The following is a 22,859-nucleotide window of genomic DNA, read 5'->3' on the forward strand; positions in this document are numbered from 1 at the left end:
TACACAAGGTGGTTCGTATGAAATGGTTTCCGGCGTGATTATGGCCGCACGACAGGAAGTAACAGACCTTAAACGCGGAATGGTGGTTGACCCGCCAGGATAGCCGACAGCGCTAACGCGCTACTTCCTAGGTGGATACCGGGCTGGTCTCCACACCCCGCCTCAGTTACGCGGCTCGCAGACGCTTGAAAACATTCACACTATTCCACGATTCACACTAGACGCAGACAGCTGGGGTACACTAATTCCCTCCCGGGGGGTATGGGGTGGCGGCAGGAAGGGCATCCGGCCACCCCTTAAACATTCACCATGCCAAATCCGTACTTAACCCTGCCGACCCTGCGCACAATGAGGGATAAAGGCAGTAGCCAAAGAAGAAGAAGAAAAACGCGGAAAGGTGGTTGAGGATAGACGCATGGGACACTCCATTTCGGGAATCGTTAAGGAATTCAGTACTCAGAGAGCCACATTATCACGGGGAGAATACCACACTTCAGGCATTACCTCTCACTACAGACAGCGCAGTGACCGTCAGCCTACACTTAACGACCGAAAGCAGCGGCATTTGCGTGCAGTTGTCAGTGCTAACGGGAAAGGAACACTACGTGAAATAACCGCAGAAATCAATGTGAGGTGTGCGACGAAAGTATCCGTTAACAAAGTGCGGCGGAACATGGCGTTAATGGGCTATGGCAGCAGATGACCGACACGAGTGCCTTTGCTAACAGAACGACGTCGCCCCTAGCGCCCCTCCTGGATTCGTGCCAAGTCGGTAGCACCCAAAATCTATGGAAAACCGTGGCCCGGTCAGATGTGTTCCGATTTAAGCTGGTAAGAGCTGATGCCAGGCTTCGAGTGTAGCACAGACACCAGGAAGTCATGGATCCCAGTTGCGAACAAGGCACAATGGGTGTGACGGCTTGATAATGATGTGGGCTGTGTTTACATTGAATGGGCTGGGTATCCTGGGCCAACTAAACACTCGTTCACTGGAAATGGTCATGTTCGCCCACTTGGAGACGATATGCGGCCACTCATGTACTTCATATTACCAAACAACAATGGAATTCTTATGGATGACAATGCAACATATCACGGGGCTGCAGTTGTTCACGATTGGTTTGAAGAACCTTCTGGACAGTTGGAGCGAATGATTTGGCCGCTCAGATCGCCCAACATGAATCCCATCGAACATTTATGTGACATATCGAGACGTCAGTTAGTGGAACATTTTCTCAATCATGGATAGCTGTAGAGGCCGCAAGGTTTTAAATTTCTCCAGGGGACTCACTACGATGTCTTGAGTCCATGCCATGTCGAGTTGCTACGACGGGTGAAAGGAAGTCCGACACGATATTGGGAGATATTCCATGAATTTTGTCACTTTAGAGTACAACTGGGCCCAACGGATTTGGCACAGTTGTAACACCGGTTCCCGTCAGATCACGGAAGGTAAGCGCTGTCGGGCTGGGCTAGCACTTGGTTGGGTGACCATCCGGTCTGCCGAGCGCTGTTAGCAAGTGTGATGCACCCAGCCCTTGTGAGGCAAACTGAGGAGCTACTTGATTGAGAAGTAGCGGTTGCGGTCTCGTAAACTGACATACGGCCAGGAGAGTGGTGCGCTGACCACATGCCCCTCCATATCCGCATCCAGTGTCGCCTGTGGGCTGAGGATGATACGGCGGCTGGTCGGTGACGTTGGGCCTTCCGAGGCCTGTTAGGACGGAGGTCAGGTTAGTTAGTGTACTGCCGAGGAGCTTGAAGATAGCTCTTTTGCCTTATCCTTCATTGTGTCTTCAGATGTTTTTTTGTGTACAAATTTGTTGGCCATGTTCACCTATAAGGGAACCTTAGGAGATATTTCCGTTCAGTCCCCGTGAAATTAGTTTTGCAGGTTTTACTTCTCATTACTCCTCTCTTTGCCATAGCTTGTAGAAGGCTAACAAGGACTACACAGTAATCGGATGTTTGTAATTTTTTATATTTAACTCAAATATCAATCAAAAAGTGCTGTTCGATGCAATCCTAAAAAAAAGTAAAATCGATTTTTAAGTTTCAAAGCGTCTTTAGAAGCACTAAATAAGGACAATTTTCTTTGACTGGCAGTGTGGTCCAGTGGTAGAATGCTTGCCTACCATATTGGATTTCGAGGTAGATTCCTGGCAGAGGCAAGTTATTAAACTACGGTCCATGTTCTACGAACAGTTCCATGAAGCATTAAATACATAAAGATCAAAACGAGAAAAATCAATAGCGTTGGAGACTTGTAATCACCGGTTCTGGCGTCGCTTCAGTCAGTATTTTCTTCTTTTTTAGGCGTTCTCTTCGAATACCTGCGCCATCTACGTAAAAAAAAAATGAATTGCCGCATGTATGAAAGATAATCACTTGACAACGCCTCGACCGATTTGTGTGTGTGTGTGTGTGTGTGTGTGTGTGTGTGTGTTCGTAACCGTCAGGACAAGGTTTGTACGAAGAAAATTTTTGAAAAGCCTCCGGGGAAGTTGGAAATTTTGAGGGTACTTTTGTATGAAAATCTCAGTGAAAGAAATGTGACGGTCTTTTTGACAGTCGTGCTGTCAGATGTTTTCATAACAAAAAAAAGTGATGTTCAATTTGACAGTTCTGGTGTCGCATGTTTTCATAACAACAACAAATTCCTCACTGAACACTGATATTTTGCGAAGAAGAATACAACTGAAAGTGGTATTTCACTGTGCTATCGATGGTGACCATACCTTTGGTGTTTTGCAAAGACTGAATTGAAGTCAGTTCGTGATAATTTACTTAATTGCAGACATTCAACTGATTTCAGTTTGTGGTTTATATGTTCCGAAAGAATACCACCAGTGAGGACATGGAAATATCGGTCGGCCTACGCGCAACGCAGGGAAACTGCATGACCCGCGAATCATCGAGATTGTCGAAGAGCGCATACAGCGTTTGCAGACGAATCGACTCAGAATTTCTCAAACGCTATCCATCATGACTGCGGACCAACAGATCAGTCGTTTTAGACTCGCTCAGATGAAGGTTACGCACAAAGTAATTTGAAACGTCGACAAAACAGATGTCCGCAGCTCGTGGTCTGGCGGTCACGTTCTCGCTTCCCGAGCACGGGGTCCCGGGTTCGATTCCCGACGGGGTCAGGGATTTTCACCCGCCTCGAGATGACTGGGTGTTAGTGTTGTCCTCATCATTTCATCTTAATTCGTGAAAGTGGCGCGATTGGACTGAGGAAAGGTTGGGAATTTGTACAGGTGCTGATAATCACGCAGTTGAGCGACCCACAAACCAAACATCATCATCGACAAAACAGACGGCCAAATGTGACAATTCACAGATTAAAGACGTGCGAAAGACTGTCATTAAAGCTACTATCCTCACAGAGACAGCAACTTGTAAGATCTCTCTCATACATCGTGTGCTAACGATTCCAAGCGATTTACCCATTCATTTTAACTTCTGTTCCTCTGTTCCCAACGTAGGTTCTGTTTCTAAAAACAATAAATAAGGTGAGAAAGGGGGGGGGGGGTGGAGGAGATGAGCAGAGAAGAGTGGAGGAAATGGATATAAAGACAGGGAAGGAGGATTTGAACCGAGAGACTAGAGAGGAGGAGATGGACAGAAAGAGAGAGAGAGGGAGAGAGAGAGAGAGAGAGAGAGAGAGAGAGAGTGGGACAAGCGATGTACAGGGAACGGGGCGAAGGTGATGGACAGAGACAGGGAGCAGGAGGAGGAGGTGGACAGAGGTAGGTGGAAGAAGTAGAGCGACAGAGAGAGGAGAAGATAATTCCATATGTATTTAGCAGTTATAAAGTTCAGCCGCATTCGCAATTCTAAATATAAAATTCATCGAAGATATGCCAATTAAAACATGTCTAATTGTCATTTTTACGAAGATTCATGTCTTCTTATTTCTAATCATGTACCGCACACCAAGTTTTCACTGAAAATATAAATTTTTAATTACGATCTTTCATAAAACATTGTTAACAAAGGTCGTTTAAATTTTAAAAAAATTACAAATTTATGTTTCACGCTTTCCGGTAATGCTCATGGAACATGCAACTTTGCTTAGAAATTTAACAGGGCAGCGAATCGAACGTGTCCTGTCTGCCGGCCGTGTGGCCGAGCGGTTCTAGGCGCTTCAGTCTGGAACCGCGCGACCGCTATGGTCGCAGGTTCGAATCCTGCCTCGGGCATGGATGTGTGTGATGTCCTTAGGTTAGTTAGGTTTAAGCAGTTCTTCAACGTGGTAAGTAAGCGTTCTACCAGGGAGGCAGGTTGGGTTGGGTTGTTTGAGGGAAGAGACCAAACAGCGAGGTCATCGGTCTCATCGGAGTAGGCAAGGACGGGGAAGGAAGTCGGCCGTGCTTTTTCAAAGGAACCATCCCGGCATTTGCCTGGAGCGATTTAGGGAAATCACGGAAAACCTAAATCAGGGAGGCAGGCAGCTCATCGACAAAATGACGATTCCTTAGGGTATTAAAGACACTCGGAAAGTTTCAAAGTCGATTTTCTGCATTATTATTGAGAGTTTCTTTGAATAGCTTGGGTTCATTGGCATTTGAATTCTGAACTTTATACAAAAGTACCCTTTGATTGTGAAAGGGGTAAATAACTTACAGAAATCTTTAATGCAGCACTCAATGCAGTGTATCTTCAAGCAATATTCCTGTCTAACACTGTTAGTTCCCTCTGGGTGGCATGCGCGAATGAGTTATTCCAACTCCCATCGTGGTCGTATAACAGCGCAGAGCGTGCGCTGTGTTATTTATGGTTTCATGAATCCAAATCCACTCATGGCATGAATGAAAAATACAACACATTCATGAACAATGTCAGTACCACGTTTGAAAACTGTTTTCCTCTAAAAGTTACTCAAATTAAACAGAAGTCTAAAATAAAACCAGGGATTACACAAGGAATAAAGATTTCCTGTAAGACAAAAAGGAAAATGTATCTGTCGATCAAGTATAGCTCCAATGCTGATGATTTAGCTAAATACAAGGAATACTGTAAAATATTAAAAAATTCATACATCCAAACAAATGCACTACGAGGAGAAGATAGCAATGTCATGGAACAAAATAAAAACAATATGGGATATAGTGAAAGAGGAGACTGGTAGAACCAGAAAGGAACAGGAGCAAATAGCATTAAGGATAGATGGCACATTAGTACCCGATGGGCATAGTGTGGCAAATCTGATTAACAAGTACTTTATATCCGTTACTGATAGAATGGGATTGTCAGGATCAGTAAATAATGTCCTTGAATATCGGAAACTAGCCTTTACAAATAGCTTCAGGTACATGAATATGTCGCTCACTTCACCAAAAGAAATAACTTCCATAATAAAATCTTTAAAAACAAAGTATTCTATTGGTTACGATGAAATATCAACAAAGTTAATTAAGGCGTGTAATACGTATTAATTGTGGAGTAAATTCACGGACGTCCTGTAGAAACCTCTTCAAAGGACTGGGTATACTAACTACTGCCTCTCAGTATATTTACTCCTTAATGCAATTTGCCCTAAATAATATATCTCTTTTTCCAACAAACAGCTCAATTCATACATACAATACCAGGAACAAAAATGATCTGCACAAGGACTTAAAAGCACTTACTTTAGTTCAAAAATGGGTCCAATACTCAGGAACACTCGTCTTCAATAATTTGCCAGCAAACATAAAAAATTTAGTTACAAACAAAGACCACACTAAAAGGAGCCTGAAAGACTTACTAGTGGCCAACTCCTTCTACTCCATTGACGAATTTTTTAATAGAAACAAATGATGTATTGTATATACTCCTACTATTAGTATTGTTATTTCAGCTCATATTGTATATACCCATACTATTAGTATTGTTATTTCACCTTAAAAAAAATTGACATGTTCCACATCCACGAGGATCTCCTCAGCACAGATCTATGGAACGAAAAACTAATCTAATGTAATCTATTACAGTCCAGAGACAATTCAGGACAAAGTATCGCAAGCCACCACCTCAAAGGCAAACTATTATAAATTCGTACAATCGTTTCATCCAAACTGCCTGTGTGTCACGTGGGGCACCGGATCAGGGTCGGCCAACTATCATACATTCTCAGTCCCGGAAAATAACGAGGCGTGCCAGCTTGGAGTTGAATACGCCTAGTGTCACAGTGTGGAAAGTGTTACGGAGACTCCTGTCACCGATTCTCTACAACTTGGAACTTTTGCAAGTTTTAAGAGAAAGTGACAAAGAGAAACGAGCTGAGTTTTGTACAGAAATGCTTAATAAAATGCGTGCTAAAGAAGTAGGCAACTCCTGACATTTTCCCGCCGTATTTCTTCTTCTAATAATTTTCTGGTATATAGCCGGTTCCCGTCGACATTGTGCCGTCATATTTCGGACCAGAGACCTCCGGTGAGTAGATCAAGGTAGCTAGACATATAAGGCAAGCCATTCCAGCAGTGTCCGCGAACAATTTACCCACAGTACCCTTCGCACTGTGACGTCACCGGGCAGAGAGTATTGAGTATGGCAGCGGTGTGTTTATTAGCGGCGCGTGTTGCGAGCAGACCGAATTATGAATAGAAATACGAGTAACTGTTCAGATGCAAACTATAAAAATTATGGAACTGAGACTAGTGGTATTGTGTATCATTATTTTCCCAAGAATTCCCTACAAAGGGAATGGATATCTCTGTGCAAGCGAGCTGACGAAATTAATGTTATTAATGCCCGTATTTGCTCCATGTTCTTCCTGAGGATTACGGGCGAAATTTAAAGAACTAACGCCTGGGGTTGCTGCAAAAGAAAAAGCAGATGCAGTTCCATCTCAACATTTACCCAACTGGCACGGAGATTTAAGTACAGCTGAAAAAACACTGAACCTGACTATGAGGTAAGCAAGTTGCTCTGTTATACTGATCAATTAGATTAAGGTACTAATTCGTTAAGTTTTATCTTCTCAAATGAGTTATTTTTTAGTGAAAAAGTATCATTTTAGTACTAATTATTAATCATAAACGAAACAATTAATAGGTTTTTTGTTCCTGTAGGATGTTCGTGAGCGAGCTCTACGTTATCAGAAGAGACACAATCAATACCTTCACGGCACGATAACAAAGGTAAAGTCACTGATGACAGTGCCACTAAAGCAGAGTTATTAAACACAGTTTTCCGAAACTCCTTCACCAAAGAAGACGAAGTAAATATTCCTGAATTCCAATCAAGAACAACCGCCAAGATGAAAAACATAGATGTAGATATCCTCGGTGTAACAATGCACCTTAAATCACTTAATAAAGGCAAGGGCTCCGGGCCAGAATGCTGATAAAATTGCTCCATATTTAGCAATTATACAAAAACACTCGCTCACAGAAAGATACGTACCTGAAGACCGGAAAATTGCTCAAGTCACACGAGTACCCAAAGAGGGAAGTAGGAGTATCCGCTGAATTACAGGTCTATATCAGTAACGTCGTTGCAGTAGGGTATCAGAACATATATTGTATTCGAACATTATGAAGTACCTCGAAGAAAACGATTTATTGACATACAGTCAGCACGGATTAAGCAAATATCATTCTTGTGAAACACAACTAGCTCTTTATACTCATCAAGTAATAAGTGCTATCGACAGGGGATATCAAATTGATTCCATATTTTTAGATATCCAGAAGACATTCGACACCGTTCCTCACAAGCGTCTTCTAATCAAACTGCGTGCCTACGGAGTATCGCCTCAGTTGTGCGACTGGATTCGTGATTTCCTGTCAGAAAGGTCACCGTTCGTAGTAATAGGCGGAAATTCACCGAGTAAAACAGAAGTAATATCCGGCGTTCCCCAAGGAAGTGTTATAGGCTCTCTATTGTTCCTGATCTATATTAACGACATAGGAGACAATCTGAGTAGCCGTCTTAGATTGTTTGCAGATGATGCTGCCATTTACCGTCTTGTCAAATCATCAGATGATCAAAACGACTTGCAAAATGATTTAAATAAGATATTTGTATGGTACGAAAAGTGGCAATTGACCCTGAATAAAGAAAAGTGCGAAGTTATTCACATGAGTACTAAAAGAAATCAGCTGAATTTCGATTACGCAATAAGTCACACAAATCTGAAGGCTGTAAATTCAACTAAATACTTAGGGATTACAATTGCTAATAACCTAAATTGGAACGATCACATAGATAATATGAAAGGTGGCTACACTGAGCCACTGCGCCAGAGATTGCGCCAAAGAGTATTATTCTGCCGCCTCCACAGTGCTTGTTGAGAGCTCGTAGTAGTCAGTGCTTGTCGAGACCTCGTAGTAGTCAGTGCCTGTCGAGGACTCGGGGTAGTCTGTGCTGAGATGTTGTAGCAGAGAGTGTTTGTTGAGATGTGCTATTAGGCAGTGCTTGCCGAGATGTGATATTGGACAGTTCTGGTTGAGATGTGATAGTAGAGAGACGGTGTGAGATATATTGTAAGGATTAGAGTGAATTTCATCAATATAAATGAGGTAACAAACTCCGTTTCTTTTTATTTCAGTATCCTAAATAATGCGTCATTACAGGTTCAGTCAACAAAGCATCTGGCGTGTGTTCTTGTATTAAAGTTTAATTCTGCTTTCCTTACGCAATTATAGTATTTGTAATTTTCTTTTATCACGTCAGTAAAATTGATATTTAAAAATTCTTGTCTTTTTGAAGAAGAACCGTGCCAGATGTGCGTTGAGTCATACTTCCACATACAGAACAGTTATTTGTGCTTTGGTTTCGTAGGTTTGATAGTTGCTGGGGACTTAATTAATTAATTGTGTTAACGAAAATTTTCATTTCATTCTTTGTTGTTATTCTTTGCAGTCAGATAGCGTAATAATACTAGTCAGGGCCAACCGATTACGAGACACAGCGTAATCGGACATACAGCTATTAAAAACTAAAAGTATTTTCAAATTATTTAATTAAGCCCCCATGCAAATATTGTAGGTAGAGCAAACCAAAAACTGCGATTCATTGACAGAACACTTAGAAGGTGCAACAGGTCTACCAAAGAGACTGCTTACACTATGCTTGTCCGCCCTATTCTGGAGTACTGCTGTGCGGTGTGGGATCCGCATCAGGTGGGACTGACGGATGACATCGAAAAAGTACAAAGAAGGGCAGCTCGTTTTGTATTATCGCGAAACGGGGGAGATAGTGTCGCAGACATGATACGTGAATTGGAGTGGCAATCATTAAAACAAAGGCGTTTTTCGTTGCGACGGGATCTTCTCATTAAATTTTAATCACCAGTTTTCTCCACAGATTGTGAAAGCATTCTGTTGACACCCACCGACATAGGGGGAAATGATCATCACGATAAAATAAGGGAAATGAGGGCTCGCACGGAGTGGAGCTCTAGACAGACAGCATGAAGGTGGTTCATTGAACCCTCTGCCAGGCACTTTATTGTGAATAGAAGAGTAATCACATAGATGTAGATGTAGTTATAGAGAGATGTGCGCAAGAGAGCAATTGATACCTTGCAGTCTGTGTCCCCAAGGGAAAGGAAACTGGACCAAGACACAAATACAGTGCCCATTTGTGAACTCTCTGATTTGAAAGTGAAGGACGAAGAAATAAAAAGTCTGAAATCAGAAATAGAAGTTCTTTATAAGAAAAGGCCGTGCTTGAAAGTATCCTTAAAAAGTGTGAACCAGCTCTGAAGAAAGCCAATACTGTTAGACGCGTCTTGTTAAAGAAACAAAATTAAGTGCTACGGTGAAAGAAAGTGTCGTAAAGAAAGAATTACAAAATATCTTATCTAAGTGTTTTACTCCAGGACAAATTCGCTGTTTGTTGCAAAGCAACAGACGTGTTAAATGGGGTGCTAAGGATATTGCCAATGCCAGAACTCGAAAAGCTTATACATATTTGAGGAAGCGAAATTTTGTTTTGCCATGTCGAGCAACACTTCAAAAATGGATTACGAATTTTAAGTGTAATCCAGGTATTTCAGAAGAAGTTTTGGCAATTTTGAAAGGAAAGAGTCGTACATTTACTCCCCTATAGAAGACAACTGTGTTGTGTTTCGATAAAATGAACATTGATGGTAGAATCTGCTATGACGCTTCTGAAGACAGGATTTTAGGACCTCACACAAATGTTCTAGTTGCAATGATTCATGGTTTGTGTTATCTCGGAAGCAGCCGATTTATTACAATTTTGATGTGACCATGAACTGTGGCCTGCTACTAGATATAATATTAAAAATTGAAAATTCAGGACTACATGTTGCGGCTGTAACGTGTGATGTGGCTGCAAAAAGCTCTAAAGTGTGGAATGAACTTTGTGTCAATATCTCAAAAACATTTTTCAAAAATCCAGCGCACATCGAAAGGAAAATCTGGGTTTGTTACGATGTGTCACATTTATTGAAGTTCATTAGGAACCACTCTTTAGATGAAGGGTTATCTTTTCCTGATGGAACTTTGATAACCAAGAATGTAATTGAGAATTTGTTAGACAGCCAGAAAGGGAATCTGAATGTAGTATATCACATTTCAGAAGCGCACATCAGTGTTACAGGACGTGCTCGACAAAATGTTTGGATGGCAGCCCGCTTATTTTTGCGACCTTTCTAAGGTATTAGACTGTGTGCATCGCAATATTCTCCTAGATAAATTGACGTTTTATTGGACTGATGATATTGTCAACCAATGGATGTCATATCTAACCAAAAGAATGCACAAAGTTGACTTAGTAATTCAAGCAATATAATCCGGGGAAATAATTCTCACTGGGGAGAAATCACGTATGCGGTTTCCCAAGGTTCAATCTTAAGTCAACTGTTGTTCCTCTTATATGTAAACGATCTTCCACCTAATATATGACAAGCAGAATTAGTTATTTTTGTAGATGACACTAGCATTCTAGACAGTCCAAGCGTATATACAGAAACAGAAGAAATGGCAAATAAAATTTTAAAAGTATTTCTGACTGGTTTTCTGCGAATGATCTCATACTTAATTTTGAAAGGATGCAGCATATTCAGTTTTCACATCTAGGGTTACTACATCAATGATAAGTGTAACATATCGTAAGTAAATAATAAATATAGTTGAAACTTCAAAATTCTTAGGTGTCCATGTTGACAAGAATTTAAACTGAAAAGAAAACACGTTTTGACGCTCCTTAAACAACTTAGTTCAGCCACATTTGCGCTTAGAATCATTGAAAATCTTGGATAGAGACAAATCAGTAAGTTGACATATTTTGCACATTTTCATTCAGTGACGTCATATGGAAGAATGTTCTGGGGTAAGTGATCTTTAAGAAAGAGTCTTTATTGCACAAAAACCTGCCGTAAGAATATGTTGTGCTCGCCTAAGATCATCTTGAAGACATCTGTTTGAGGAGTTGGGCATTCTGACTACTGCTTATTCGCTCATGAAGTTCGTTGTAAATAATCCACTATAGTTCGAAAGTAACAATAATGTATATAATTACAATACCAGAAGCAAAAATGACATTAATTACTCCACATTAATGTTTTTGTTAGTACAAAAAGTGTTTCACAACTCCGCAACAAAATATTTTGATCACTTACCCAGTGATATAAAATGTCTGATAGAAGCAAATTAAGATCTGAAAACAAACTGAGAAAATTCGTCCTTGACAACTCCTTCTATTCCACAGAAGAATCTGTGTTACTGTACATGTAAAAGGTGGTGGGTAGGAATTACTAACTAACGTCTAGTAGATCCCTTTTTTTTCGTAGTAAGAAATTAAAGAAAACTTAGAAATGTAGGAGGAGGAGGAGATTAGTGTTTAACGTCCCGTCGACAACGAGGTCATTGGAGACGGAGCGCAAGCTCGGGTGATGGAAGGATGGGGAAGGAAATCGGCCGTGCCCTTTCAAAGGAACCATCCCGGCATTTGCCTGAAGCGATTTAGGGAAATCACGGAAAACCTAAATCAGGATGGCCGGAGACGGGATTGAACCGTCGTCCTCCCGAATGCGAGTCCAGTGTGCTAACCACTGCGCCACCTCGCTCGGTTTAGAAATGTAGGAATGTAACCGTATGTGGAAATTAATTTGCGATGTGCATGTCAAATGACTTGTTCCACATTATCAAGATCAATGTGCAAAATGGTCCATGGGACATGTAACTAACTAACTAACAAAACAAAGATGGTTTCAAATGAACGGAATATCAGTAAGTAGAATGAAATATCAGTAAGCAGAAGCATTCTGGTAGATGCTACACAAGCACGCAGAATTCAAAGTGGAACGGGAAAATAAAAGACGGGGAGGGAGGAAAATGAGAATTCCTGTGACAAATGGTCAAGAGCCACCGGCAGGATGTCAAAACCTGTAGAATTGCTAGACCTAAACATAGGAAAGAAACAAAAGAAAGGTCTGTATGATATTCTTAACTGGCAGACAGCGAGGAATGGGTTAAGCTTTCTAATCAGATAGCGGAAGGACCCTTATGGTCTGTGATAGCTCTGTCTTAGGTGTATATGTTGAGTGAAGTTGACTTTAATGGATGTGTGTATAGTGTGGTGTCATATTTGAGTTGTATGGAAATGAGAGGGTGGAGAGGGTGAACCTGATCCCGGCACACAGCGAACTTCTCTTAAACAACACCAAGTATGCCGTCGAGCATAACGTTCCATCGGACGGATGGATCACCGTCAACATTGTCATATCACCTTAGCACTCGAGGAGATTTCGATAGTCATGCAGATCACTGGCGCCACATTTGAAGATCAGGAACGCCACCACCTCTGCCTCCAATTTGGCAAATTATTTTGATTCCTAACACGTAATTCTTAGAGGCTCAATTCGAGTGTAATAATATCAAATTATTATCTTGTCCCCTCTCACATATCTCTAAACCACAGGCGTGACAATCGAGTTTCCTGAAAGAAAACCTGATTATCAGAACACGACAGAGCCGAATTGGGGAGGTGCTGGTATACAACTTCTGATTGCTATATAATGAGTATGTGTACGTGTTTTTATTCTTAACCTTTCCCTTAGTCTTTTAAATCAGGGGACTAGGACATTATTGATGATGAAGACAACCACTCCATGTCACTGTTCGCGTTTGTTGTTGGTGCTGTAGAAAGTGCAAGCACAGGGCGTTACCTCACAGGTCCTTTTGATACTCGTCATATCATCACATCGCAAACAGTTATGTACAGTGCTATACATCTTAGATAATGTCCGTATGCACAAAAAAGAAAGCACAACGATGTTTACGAAAAGAAAGATACATTTGTCTGGACTAATCAAAATTTGGGTGGATGTTTAGAGCGCAAAATCAGTATTTTAGCGAATTCGAACGGAGCCGAAGGTCCAGCGCCAAGAAAACTGTTCTGCGATAATTTGACGTCTAGACTCGTGTAGGGCCTGCTTTTAGGACAATATGCAGAATCAGCTAATGGGTGGGGTCGTATTTGGACAGAAAGGGATATAGAGCCGCGGATAGTAGCCACAACAAGGAACTATAGTTATTTTCTCGGCAAGGTGGTAACGAACCGTACAGTGTCACCCAAAATGTTGACACCAATAGCCTATACCTTTTACAAGCTAGGAAAAAGAGGTGAGTCATAGAGAAATAAAACGTCTCAAAAATAACTCCAGCTGGGCCGGATAGTAAGGGTTTGCCACACGTGAAGCACTGAAAAATGTGTGGACATGTCTGTGTAGACGACTAAACCTCGCCTTTTGTGGACTGAAAGGCGACGTACCACTATATCGAATCCAATGTTCAGAAGCTTCCTCGCGCCACAATGGGGACTTCCGTCTGTTGCAGGCTCCAAGAGTATGTTATAAGCCAAACACTGCGACTTTCAGGGAGAATGACAAGGTATTCTGAAATAATCAAGACGGATTCAGGAGAAACCACTCCTCTGAAACGCACTTTGCTTTACTCATAGACGACATATTGCATGTAACAGATGTAGAATGACAAACAGACACCATCCTTATAGATTATGTGAGGATTTCAATACTGTACCACTTAATCGTCTAATAATCAAGGTTCGTCCGTGCAATGTATCTTCGCGGATGTGCGACCGGCTCATTACGTTTTTGAGCAATAGGACGGAGCATGTTGTACTAGACGGTGAATGCTCAACAGTGAAGAAAGTAGCAGCCTACGTCTCCAGGGAAGCTTAACAGAATCTCAGTTTTCTTCAATATACACTACTGGCCATTAAAATTGCTACACCAAGAAGAAATGCAGATGATAAACGGGTATTCATTGGACAAACATATTATACTAGAACTGACATGTGATTACATTTTCACGCAGCTTGGGTGCATAGATTCTGAGAAATCAGTACCCACAACAACCTCCTCTAGCCGTAATAACGGCCTTGATACGCCTGGGCATTGAGTCAAAGAGACCTTGGATGGCGTGTACAGGTACAGCTGCCCATGCAGCTTCAACACGATAGCACAGTTCATCAAGAGTAGTGACTGGCGTATTGTGACGAGCCAGTTGCTCGACCACCATTGACCAGACGTTTTCAGTTAGTGAGAGATCTGGAGAATGTGCTGGCCAGGGCAGCAGTCCAACATTTTCTGTATCCAGAAAGGCCCGCACAGGACCTGCAACATGCGATCGTGCATCATCCTGCTGAAATGTAGGGTTTCGCAGGGATCGAACAAAAAGTAGAGTCACGGGGCGTAACACATCTGAAATGTAACGTCCACTGTTGAAAGTGCCGTCAATGCGAACAAGACGTGACCGAGACGTCTAACCAATGGCACCCCATACCACGCGCCGGGTGATACGCCGGTATGGCGATGACGAGTACACGCTTCCAATGTGCATTCTCCGCGATGTCGCCGTGCGACCATCATGATACTGTAAACAGAACCTAGACTCATCCGAAAAAATGACGTTTTGCCATTCGTGCACCCAGGTTCGTCGTTGAGTACACCATCGCAGGCGCTTCTGTCTGTGATGCAGCGTCAAGGGTAACCGCAGCCATGGTCTCCGAGCTGATAGTCCATGCTGCTGCAAACGCCGTCGAACTGTTCGTGCAGATGGTTGTTGTCTTGCAAACGTCCCCATCCGTTGACTCAGGGATCGAGACGTGGCTGCACGATCCATTACAGCCATGCGGATAAAATGCCTGTCATGTCGACTGCTAGTGATACGAGGCCGTTGGGATCCAGCACGGGGTTCCGTATTACCATCCTGAACCCACAGATTCCATATCCTGCTAACAGTCATTGGATCTCGCGAGCAGAAATGTCGCGATACGAGAAACCGCAATCGCGATAGGCTACAATCCGACCTTTATCAAAGTCGGAAACGTGATGGTATGCATTTTTCCTCCTTACACGAGGCATCAACAACAACGTTTTACCAGGCGACGCCGGTCAACTGCTGTTTGTGTATGAGAAATCGGTTGGAAACATTCCTCATGTCAGCACGTTGTAGGTGTCGCCAACGGCGCCAACCTTGTGTGAATGCTCTGAAAAGCTAATGATTTGCATATCACAGCATCTTCTTCCTGTCGGTTAAATTTCGAGTCTGCAGCACGTCATCTGCGTGGTGTATCAATTTTAATGGCCAGTAGTGTACATAAGTGATAAGTGAGATATGGTCCAGCAGCAGTATCAGTTGGTTGGCTGATGTTGCTTTTGGAATTTGAAAGTATCACCATTAGATGATCGTAAGGCGCTACAGAGACACTTTGATAAAATTTCTGTTTGGTGTACTGGATGCCAGCTCTCTTTAAGTGTGAATGATTGTAAGGTAATGTTTATAACAAAAAGAAATAACCGAACAGTATTCTGTAACAAGGTAAGTGGAGAACATCTTGCGCACATTATATTATATAAGTAAAAATCTAAAGTCCGATGGCATTGTTGGCTGGGGGACCGAAGGGATAGGTTGAGCTGCCTAGCCAGAAAGGGATTTCTGCCTGCACACACAAGGACCCCAGTCTTCGCGGTACACGAGTCTTCTGTCCTTTGTGTATTTGTTGAGTTGGTGTAGGTGTATTGGATGTGTGTTGAGTGTGGTATTAAGTGTATTTTGTACACTGATGATAAGAGAAGGGAGAAGCTGAAACCCAATGCCTGCACACGGCCTACTTCTCTCGAATAGCACCAAGGCGGCCGAAGAGCTTATCGTTCCCATCCGACAGACGGATCACCATCAACGGCATCACACTTCATGATATACTGCGAGGAGGTTTGGAATGTCGGCTAAACAACTGTTAGTTTCTACTTACAGTTGTTTCTGCTTAGTTCTTCGCCTACATCAGGAAATTCTGTTGTTTTCTTTCTTCATTAGACGCTGATAACTGTGGTCTAAATTTACGGTGCTTTTCAGAACTATGCATTATTTACGTTTAACAGAGCACAAATTTCATACACCACTGTTCACTGTTTCTTTGTATACTTCTAAGTGTGTATCGTGTTTTGTAATGCTGCCAACATTGACAATATACGCACTTCTCTATAGTTTGTCATATATGTGTTATTGTGTTTAACTGTGTTATTGTGTAAGAATAATGAAGAAATAGCGATAGAGTTAAAAAAAATTAAAATTCCGTGATTATTTCTTCGTTACTCTTATACAGTATACAAATACACAATAATATTATTAAATAGAATAGCACACATATAATGAAATACAGAAAAAGAGAAATATATATAAAAATATATAAAAGAAAAACTAGTGGCAATGTTGGCAACACTACAAAACACAACACACACTTACAAGTATGCAAATAAACAGTGAACAGTGGTGTACGAAATTGTGCTATGTTAGACATGAAAAATGTATACACCCTAGTGGTGCAAAAGAGCGTAAATTAGACCACAATTATCAGTGGCTAATGAAGAAAGATACCGAACGTGTGCTAGCAGACGTCATTTCCTGATGTAGACGAAAAACCAAGCAGAAACTGCCGTACGTAAAAACCAACATTTCTTAAAGAACTGGTTTTCCGTCGAGAAAACAAATCAAATTGTACATGTTTTTAATTACAGACCAGTGGTTATGCTTTACTTCAATAAAGCGAAATGAATCTGGTGAAAAAAAACAAACATTTCCTTGAGTTGTAAAGTCAGGACAAATACACCCTCAGGAAGTGTAAAGCAACTACAGACAATGTGGCCACACAAATGAAGAATTTAACGTCGCCTTGTCAAGCATTCTCAGTTAGCCTCTATTACCAGTTTAAGAAGATTCATTTTAATCTGTGTAAAACTGTAGAGAGCATCATATTTAATAACCTGTGTAAACGTAACCATCTTATGCCAATGGAAATACATGTGAAGTACGAAATCAGAAAAAGTTGTCAGACAAGCTGCTAAAAGTTCCTGGTTGGAACCCGAAATTAAGTGACTCCAGACAAGAAAACAAATACTAAACCAAGAATTATACGAAATTCACCTTCAGACAGCTCAAAAGTTACGCAATCCGGCTATTTTCGCTTCCTCCATGGAAAAAGTCGAATGCTACACATTCAGCGTAATAAACAAAGTGCAACCAAATCGTAATAAGAAAATTACAAATCTCAAGTGGCACTACACAGAATCCCATAACAACAAATACATTCACAGACGCCATTTCCATCCAAGTATGGTCAACCTTATAGACGTAATACAAAATGAAAACGAGCAACAGCTCTTAGATAATGGTTTAAAACACAATGTCGATTCACCAGCAAATGAACAAGAAATAGAATACCTAATTATAGAATCTGAATTTATTCTCACTAGAGAACAAATAAATGACAATAGTAATGTAAATCGAAGGCTAAATACAAAATTAATAAAAGAAGAAAATATAGCAACAAAGATTAAAAAAACAATAAATTCCAAAAATAATCGTGGTGAAACATAACTCTAAAATGGAAAGAAAGAAATGCAAGCAGTAATCATCATCATAACAAAATCTGACAAATGCAGTAGTGTTATCCTCATGAAAATAAAAGAATACACACAAAAAACAGAAGAATTCATCGCCAAAAACAACAAAAAAGGTAAAAGCAAACCAAACCGACAGATTTAATTACAACAAACAAAAATAAACACCTCCCGAACAGGCCCTGAAGGCGAACGATACAGACCGGCGCTAGGTCTTCCTCAGCCCTCAGGCGTCATCAGATGCAGGTACGGAGGGGCATGTGGTCAGCACTCCGCTCTACCGGCCATTGTCAGTTTTTGTGATCAGCATCGCTACTTCTCAGTCAAGTAGCTCCTCGATTGGCCTCTCAAGAGCTGAGTGCACCACACTTGCCAACAGCACTTGGCAACCCGGCCGGTGACCTATCCAAGTGCTAGCTCACCCCGACAGTGCTTAACAGATTTAACACACATGTTAAAAAATATTTAAAAACATAGAGTATACATTTACAGACAGAGAGAACCAGAGACTTATACAAAAAAATCCTATGGCTCCCAACATGAGATCCAAACCAACGGTCCATAGAGAAAACCTCCCTGTCCATCGATAGTCAACTTCAGAGCAGCTTTCACGTACCTACTAGTAAAACAAATGTAATCACTTCCCACCCAGCAGTTTCTTTCTTTCCTTTCCTGTACGCCTTTATCCCACAGGAACGCAGGGTCGACCTTGTTATGACAGATTTGGCAATGTTAGTGGCCGAGTGTGGCCGGATTCCCTTCCTGCTGCCACTCTGAGCTCCCCAGGGCGGAATCAGTGTACCCCAGCTGTCTCTGTCTAGTGCAAGCCATGAGATAGTGCGAACGTTTTTCAAATGTCTGTGAGTCGTGTAACTGAGGAAGAACGTGGGGACCAGCCCGGTATTCACCTATCGGGATGTGGAAAACCGCCTAAAAACTGCATACAGGCTGGCCAGCATCCGTTGGGCGAATTCGATCCGGGGCCGGTGCGCCTATCCGAGCCGCATTAGCGCTCTCGGCTACCCTGGCGGGTCACATATCTTGAAAATGATATTGCAGTGAGAAATACCTCTCACCTAGTGGAACACGTAAGAGACTTTAAAATCCCCTGTGCATCAACACTGCTCCCCTTTGATGTAGAAAGTATGTACAGTTACATCCCTGTTAATGAAACCATAAAACTAAGTGAAGAAAACCTGAAGACACACATCTGGCTACCTCATAAACACACAGGTGAAACAATAAAATTGTTGCAGTTTATAACACAACAAAATTATTTCGAATTCAATCAAGAATACTACATGCAAGGAGAATGTTTAACCATTGGATCACCTACTTCAGGAACACAAGACAACATTTTCAGGAATCATATTTAAAAATTAATATTTGAAGTTATAATAAGAAAGAAAAGCCATTTCATATACTGGCATAGGTACATGGATTACTTAATCTGTATGGTAGATAAATCTAAAAATAAAACACGGCAACAACACGAATGCATAAACACCATACACAAGCACATAAAGCCGGCTGTTGTGGATGAGCGGTTCTAGGCGCTTCAGTCTGGAACCGCGCGACCGCTACGGTCGCAGGTTCGAATCCTGCCTCGGGCATGGAGGTATGTGGTGTCCTTAGGTTAGTTACGTTTAAGTAGTTCTAAGTTCTAGGGGACTGATGACCTCAGATGTTAAGTCCCATAGTGCTCAGAGCCATTTTGAATTAGCACATAAAATTGACAATAGAAGAAGAACAAAGAAAGACATTGGGGAGCGATCTCCTACACTGGCCGTACACCACTGGTGATCGTCGAGGGGACACTGAATAGTGCACGGTACATCCAAACCGTCATCGAACCCATCGTTCTACCATTCCTAGACCGGCAAGGGAACTTGCTGTTCCAACAGGACAATGCACGTCCGCATGTATCCTGTGCCACCCAACGTGCTCTAGAAGGTGTAAGTCAACTACCCTGGCCAGCAAGATCTCCGGATCTGTCCCCCATTGAACATGTTTGGGACTGGATGAAGCGTCGTCTCACGCGGTCTGCACGTCCAGCACGAACACTGGTCCAACTGAGGCACCAGGTGGAAATGGCATGGCAAGCCGTTCCACAGGACTACATCCAGCATCTCTACGATTGTCTCCATGGGAGAATAGCAGTCTGCATTGCTGCGAAAGGTGGATATACACTGTACTAGTGCCGACATTGTGCATGCTCTGTTGCCTGTGTCTACGTGCCTGTGGTTCTGTCAGTGTGATCATGTGATGTATCTGACCCCAGGAATGTGTCAATAAAGTTTCCCCTTCCTGGGACAATGAATTCACGGTGTTCTTATTTCAATTTCCAGGAGTGTAGAAATACACAATAGCGTAATTAAGTAGAATAGCACATATGTATCGAACCGCACACACACACACATATATGCTAGTGGCAATGTTGGCTGTTGGTTACACTTCAAAACCGAATACACTCAGAAGTGTATTATATAAACGATGAACAATAGTGTGCGAAGTTACGCTGTAAAAAACTGCATAATTCTGCAAAGCAGCGTAAGGTAAAACCACACTTATCTGTGCCTAATGAAGAAGGAAAACAAAGACTTGTTAGCAGACGGCATTTCCTGATGTAGACGAAAAACCCATCAGAAATTACCGCAAGTAAAAACCAACGGTTTGTTAACAAAAGTTTTCCGATATAGAAAACAAATGAAGTTGTAAATATCTTTAATTGCAGACTACTGACGATGCTTTTCTTCAATAAAGCGAAACGCGTTTTTAGGGAAAGACACATATTTTCACATATTTTCTTTCAGTTGTAACAACAGAAGGAAAGTACTCTCAGGGTACACAATTAATATTCGTCGCAATTTCCTCTACATGTAACATTAACGCTGTGCACAATTCTATTCATCTAAATACACATTTATTACATTTTGTTTACAGACGCAATTTCGTGACATACTACAGAAAAATATGCTGTAAAGAGTCCATAGCAGCAGTAGTCAGTTCTCCTTATACTATTACGAACCAATTTATGTCTTAAGAAACATACCATAAGCCGGCCGCGGTGGTCTAGCGGTTCTAGGCGCTCAGTCCGGAACCGCGCGACTGCTACGGTCGCAGGTTCGAATCCTGCCTCGGGCATGGATGTGTGTGATGTCCTTAGGTTAGTTAGGTTTAAGTAGTTCTAAGCTTTAGAGGACTGATGACCACAGGTGTTAAGTCCCATAGTGCTCAGAGCCATTTTTGAACATACCATAAACATGCGAATTTTCTGCATTTTCATGAAAAAACTGGCGTATGCATTACAAACCACTGTACAAAGACAGCGCCCAAGATTTCTTAGAAATTGTCACTTGAGAATAATATTGTATGACCCAGTACAGACAGGTAAACGAACAGCGACACAAAACGTCCAGTTTTCGCTTAGAACACATTATTACTGATGCATTCTTGCTAAGCTCTACAGTATGCAATGTACGTCCAGTAATCTAGCAACATAGAGGCCTTACAGTATATAAGTGACAAGTGTAAATGTTGGCAGAACGTTAGCTCACCTGTTCAGCTGATGCGTAACACAGATCCAGGATGCTGGAGTCCCCGTTTTATGTGCGAGAACACAACTGAGGAGTTCCCGACGCAACCTTACGGAGCGTTGCTGATAAGATAGGCACTATGAGACTGCAGTACTTCGAGTGCCTTGGTACATCCGTGTACGGGGTGAGTCACATATGGCGCAAAACCACTTTTACTTCGTGAATGGTTCCAGACATCGAAAAGAGATTTTCGACAAATAAGGGACATGTTTTTGGTGTATGTTACACTGAATCCTAATTCTTGTATCGATTGAGATAATAAAGCAAAGTATGATTTTTTAAAATAGATAGAATGACATACTTTCTTTCCGACATGCGAGAGCACTTGAAAGACGAATACAGTGTTAATTTTGAGGTTGAAACTATTCGCAAAAGAATCCGAGTAGACGAAAAGCAGGTCTGCTGTAACCGGCTATTACCTTGTAAACACGCTCAAGCCAGGCTATGTCGTTCTATCAAGCTTCTTTAATGTTTACTTGTCGGCACCGCAAAACTGTGGTTCAAACGGCTCTGAGTACTAGGGGACTTAAATTCTGAGGTCATCAGTCCCATAGAACTTAGAACTACTTAAACCTAACTAACCTAATGACATCACACACATCCATGCCCTAGGCAGGATTCGAACCTACGACCGTTCCAGACTGTAGCGCCTAGAACCGCTCGGCCACCCCAGACGGCTGCACAGCAAAACTGTGTTGTCTGTCATTTCCGCTTCAGCAAGTCTTGCATAAAAACAAGTAGACTGAGGTAACAAAAGTTATGGGATAGTCAATAGCGATATGCAGATATACAGATGGTGGTTGTATCACGTACACAAGGTACAAACGGACAGTGCATTGGCGTAACTGCCATTTAGACTCAGATGTAGCACGTGATAAGATTTCCGACGAGATTGTGGCCGAAAGACATGGGACATACAAATTCTAAAACAGTTACGGAATTCAGTATTCCGAAATCAGCAGTGTGAAGACTGTGCCGAGACTATCGAATTTCCGACGTTACCGCTCACCACGGAGAACGCTATGGCCAACGGCCTTCACTTAACGACCGAGAGCAGAGGTGTTTGCGTAGAGTTCTGCGTGCTAACAGACAAGCAACACAGCGTGAGATAACCGCATAAATCAACTTGGGACGTACGATGAACGTATTCGTTAGGGCTTGTTGTTGTTGTGGTCTTCAGTCCTGAGACTGGTTTGATGCAGCTCTCCATGCTACTCTATCCTCTGCAAGCTGCTTCATCTCCCAGTACGTACTGCAGCCTACATCCTTCTGAATTTACTTAGTGTATTCATCACTTGGTCTCCATCTATGATTTTTACCCTCGACGCTGCCCTCCAATACTAAATTGGTGATCCCTCGATGTCTCAGAACATGTCCTA

At 41.9% G+C, this 22,859-nt stretch overlaps 1 protein-coding gene across 1 annotated transcript in view; it reads right to left on the reverse strand.

The window, feature by feature from the left end:
* The window catches only part of LOC126484763 (cytochrome P450 6k1-like), a 59,404-nt gene extending 37,891 nt beyond the window's left edge, over nt 1-21,513 (reverse strand). The window contains exon 1 of the mRNA XM_050108359.1: nt 21,442-21,513. The gene's annotated coding sequence lies outside the window, so the exon portion shown is untranslated. The remainder of the gene's footprint in view (nt 1-21,441) is intronic.
* Between the last annotated feature and the right edge of the window lie 1,346 nt (nt 21,514-22,859).

Source organism: Schistocerca serialis, chromosome 6, assembly GCF_023864345.2.
Source record: "Schistocerca serialis cubense isolate TAMUIC-IGC-003099 chromosome 6, iqSchSeri2.2, whole genome shotgun sequence".
In the NCBI taxonomy this organism is placed as follows: domain Eukaryota; kingdom Metazoa; phylum Arthropoda; class Insecta; order Orthoptera; family Acrididae; genus Schistocerca; species Schistocerca serialis.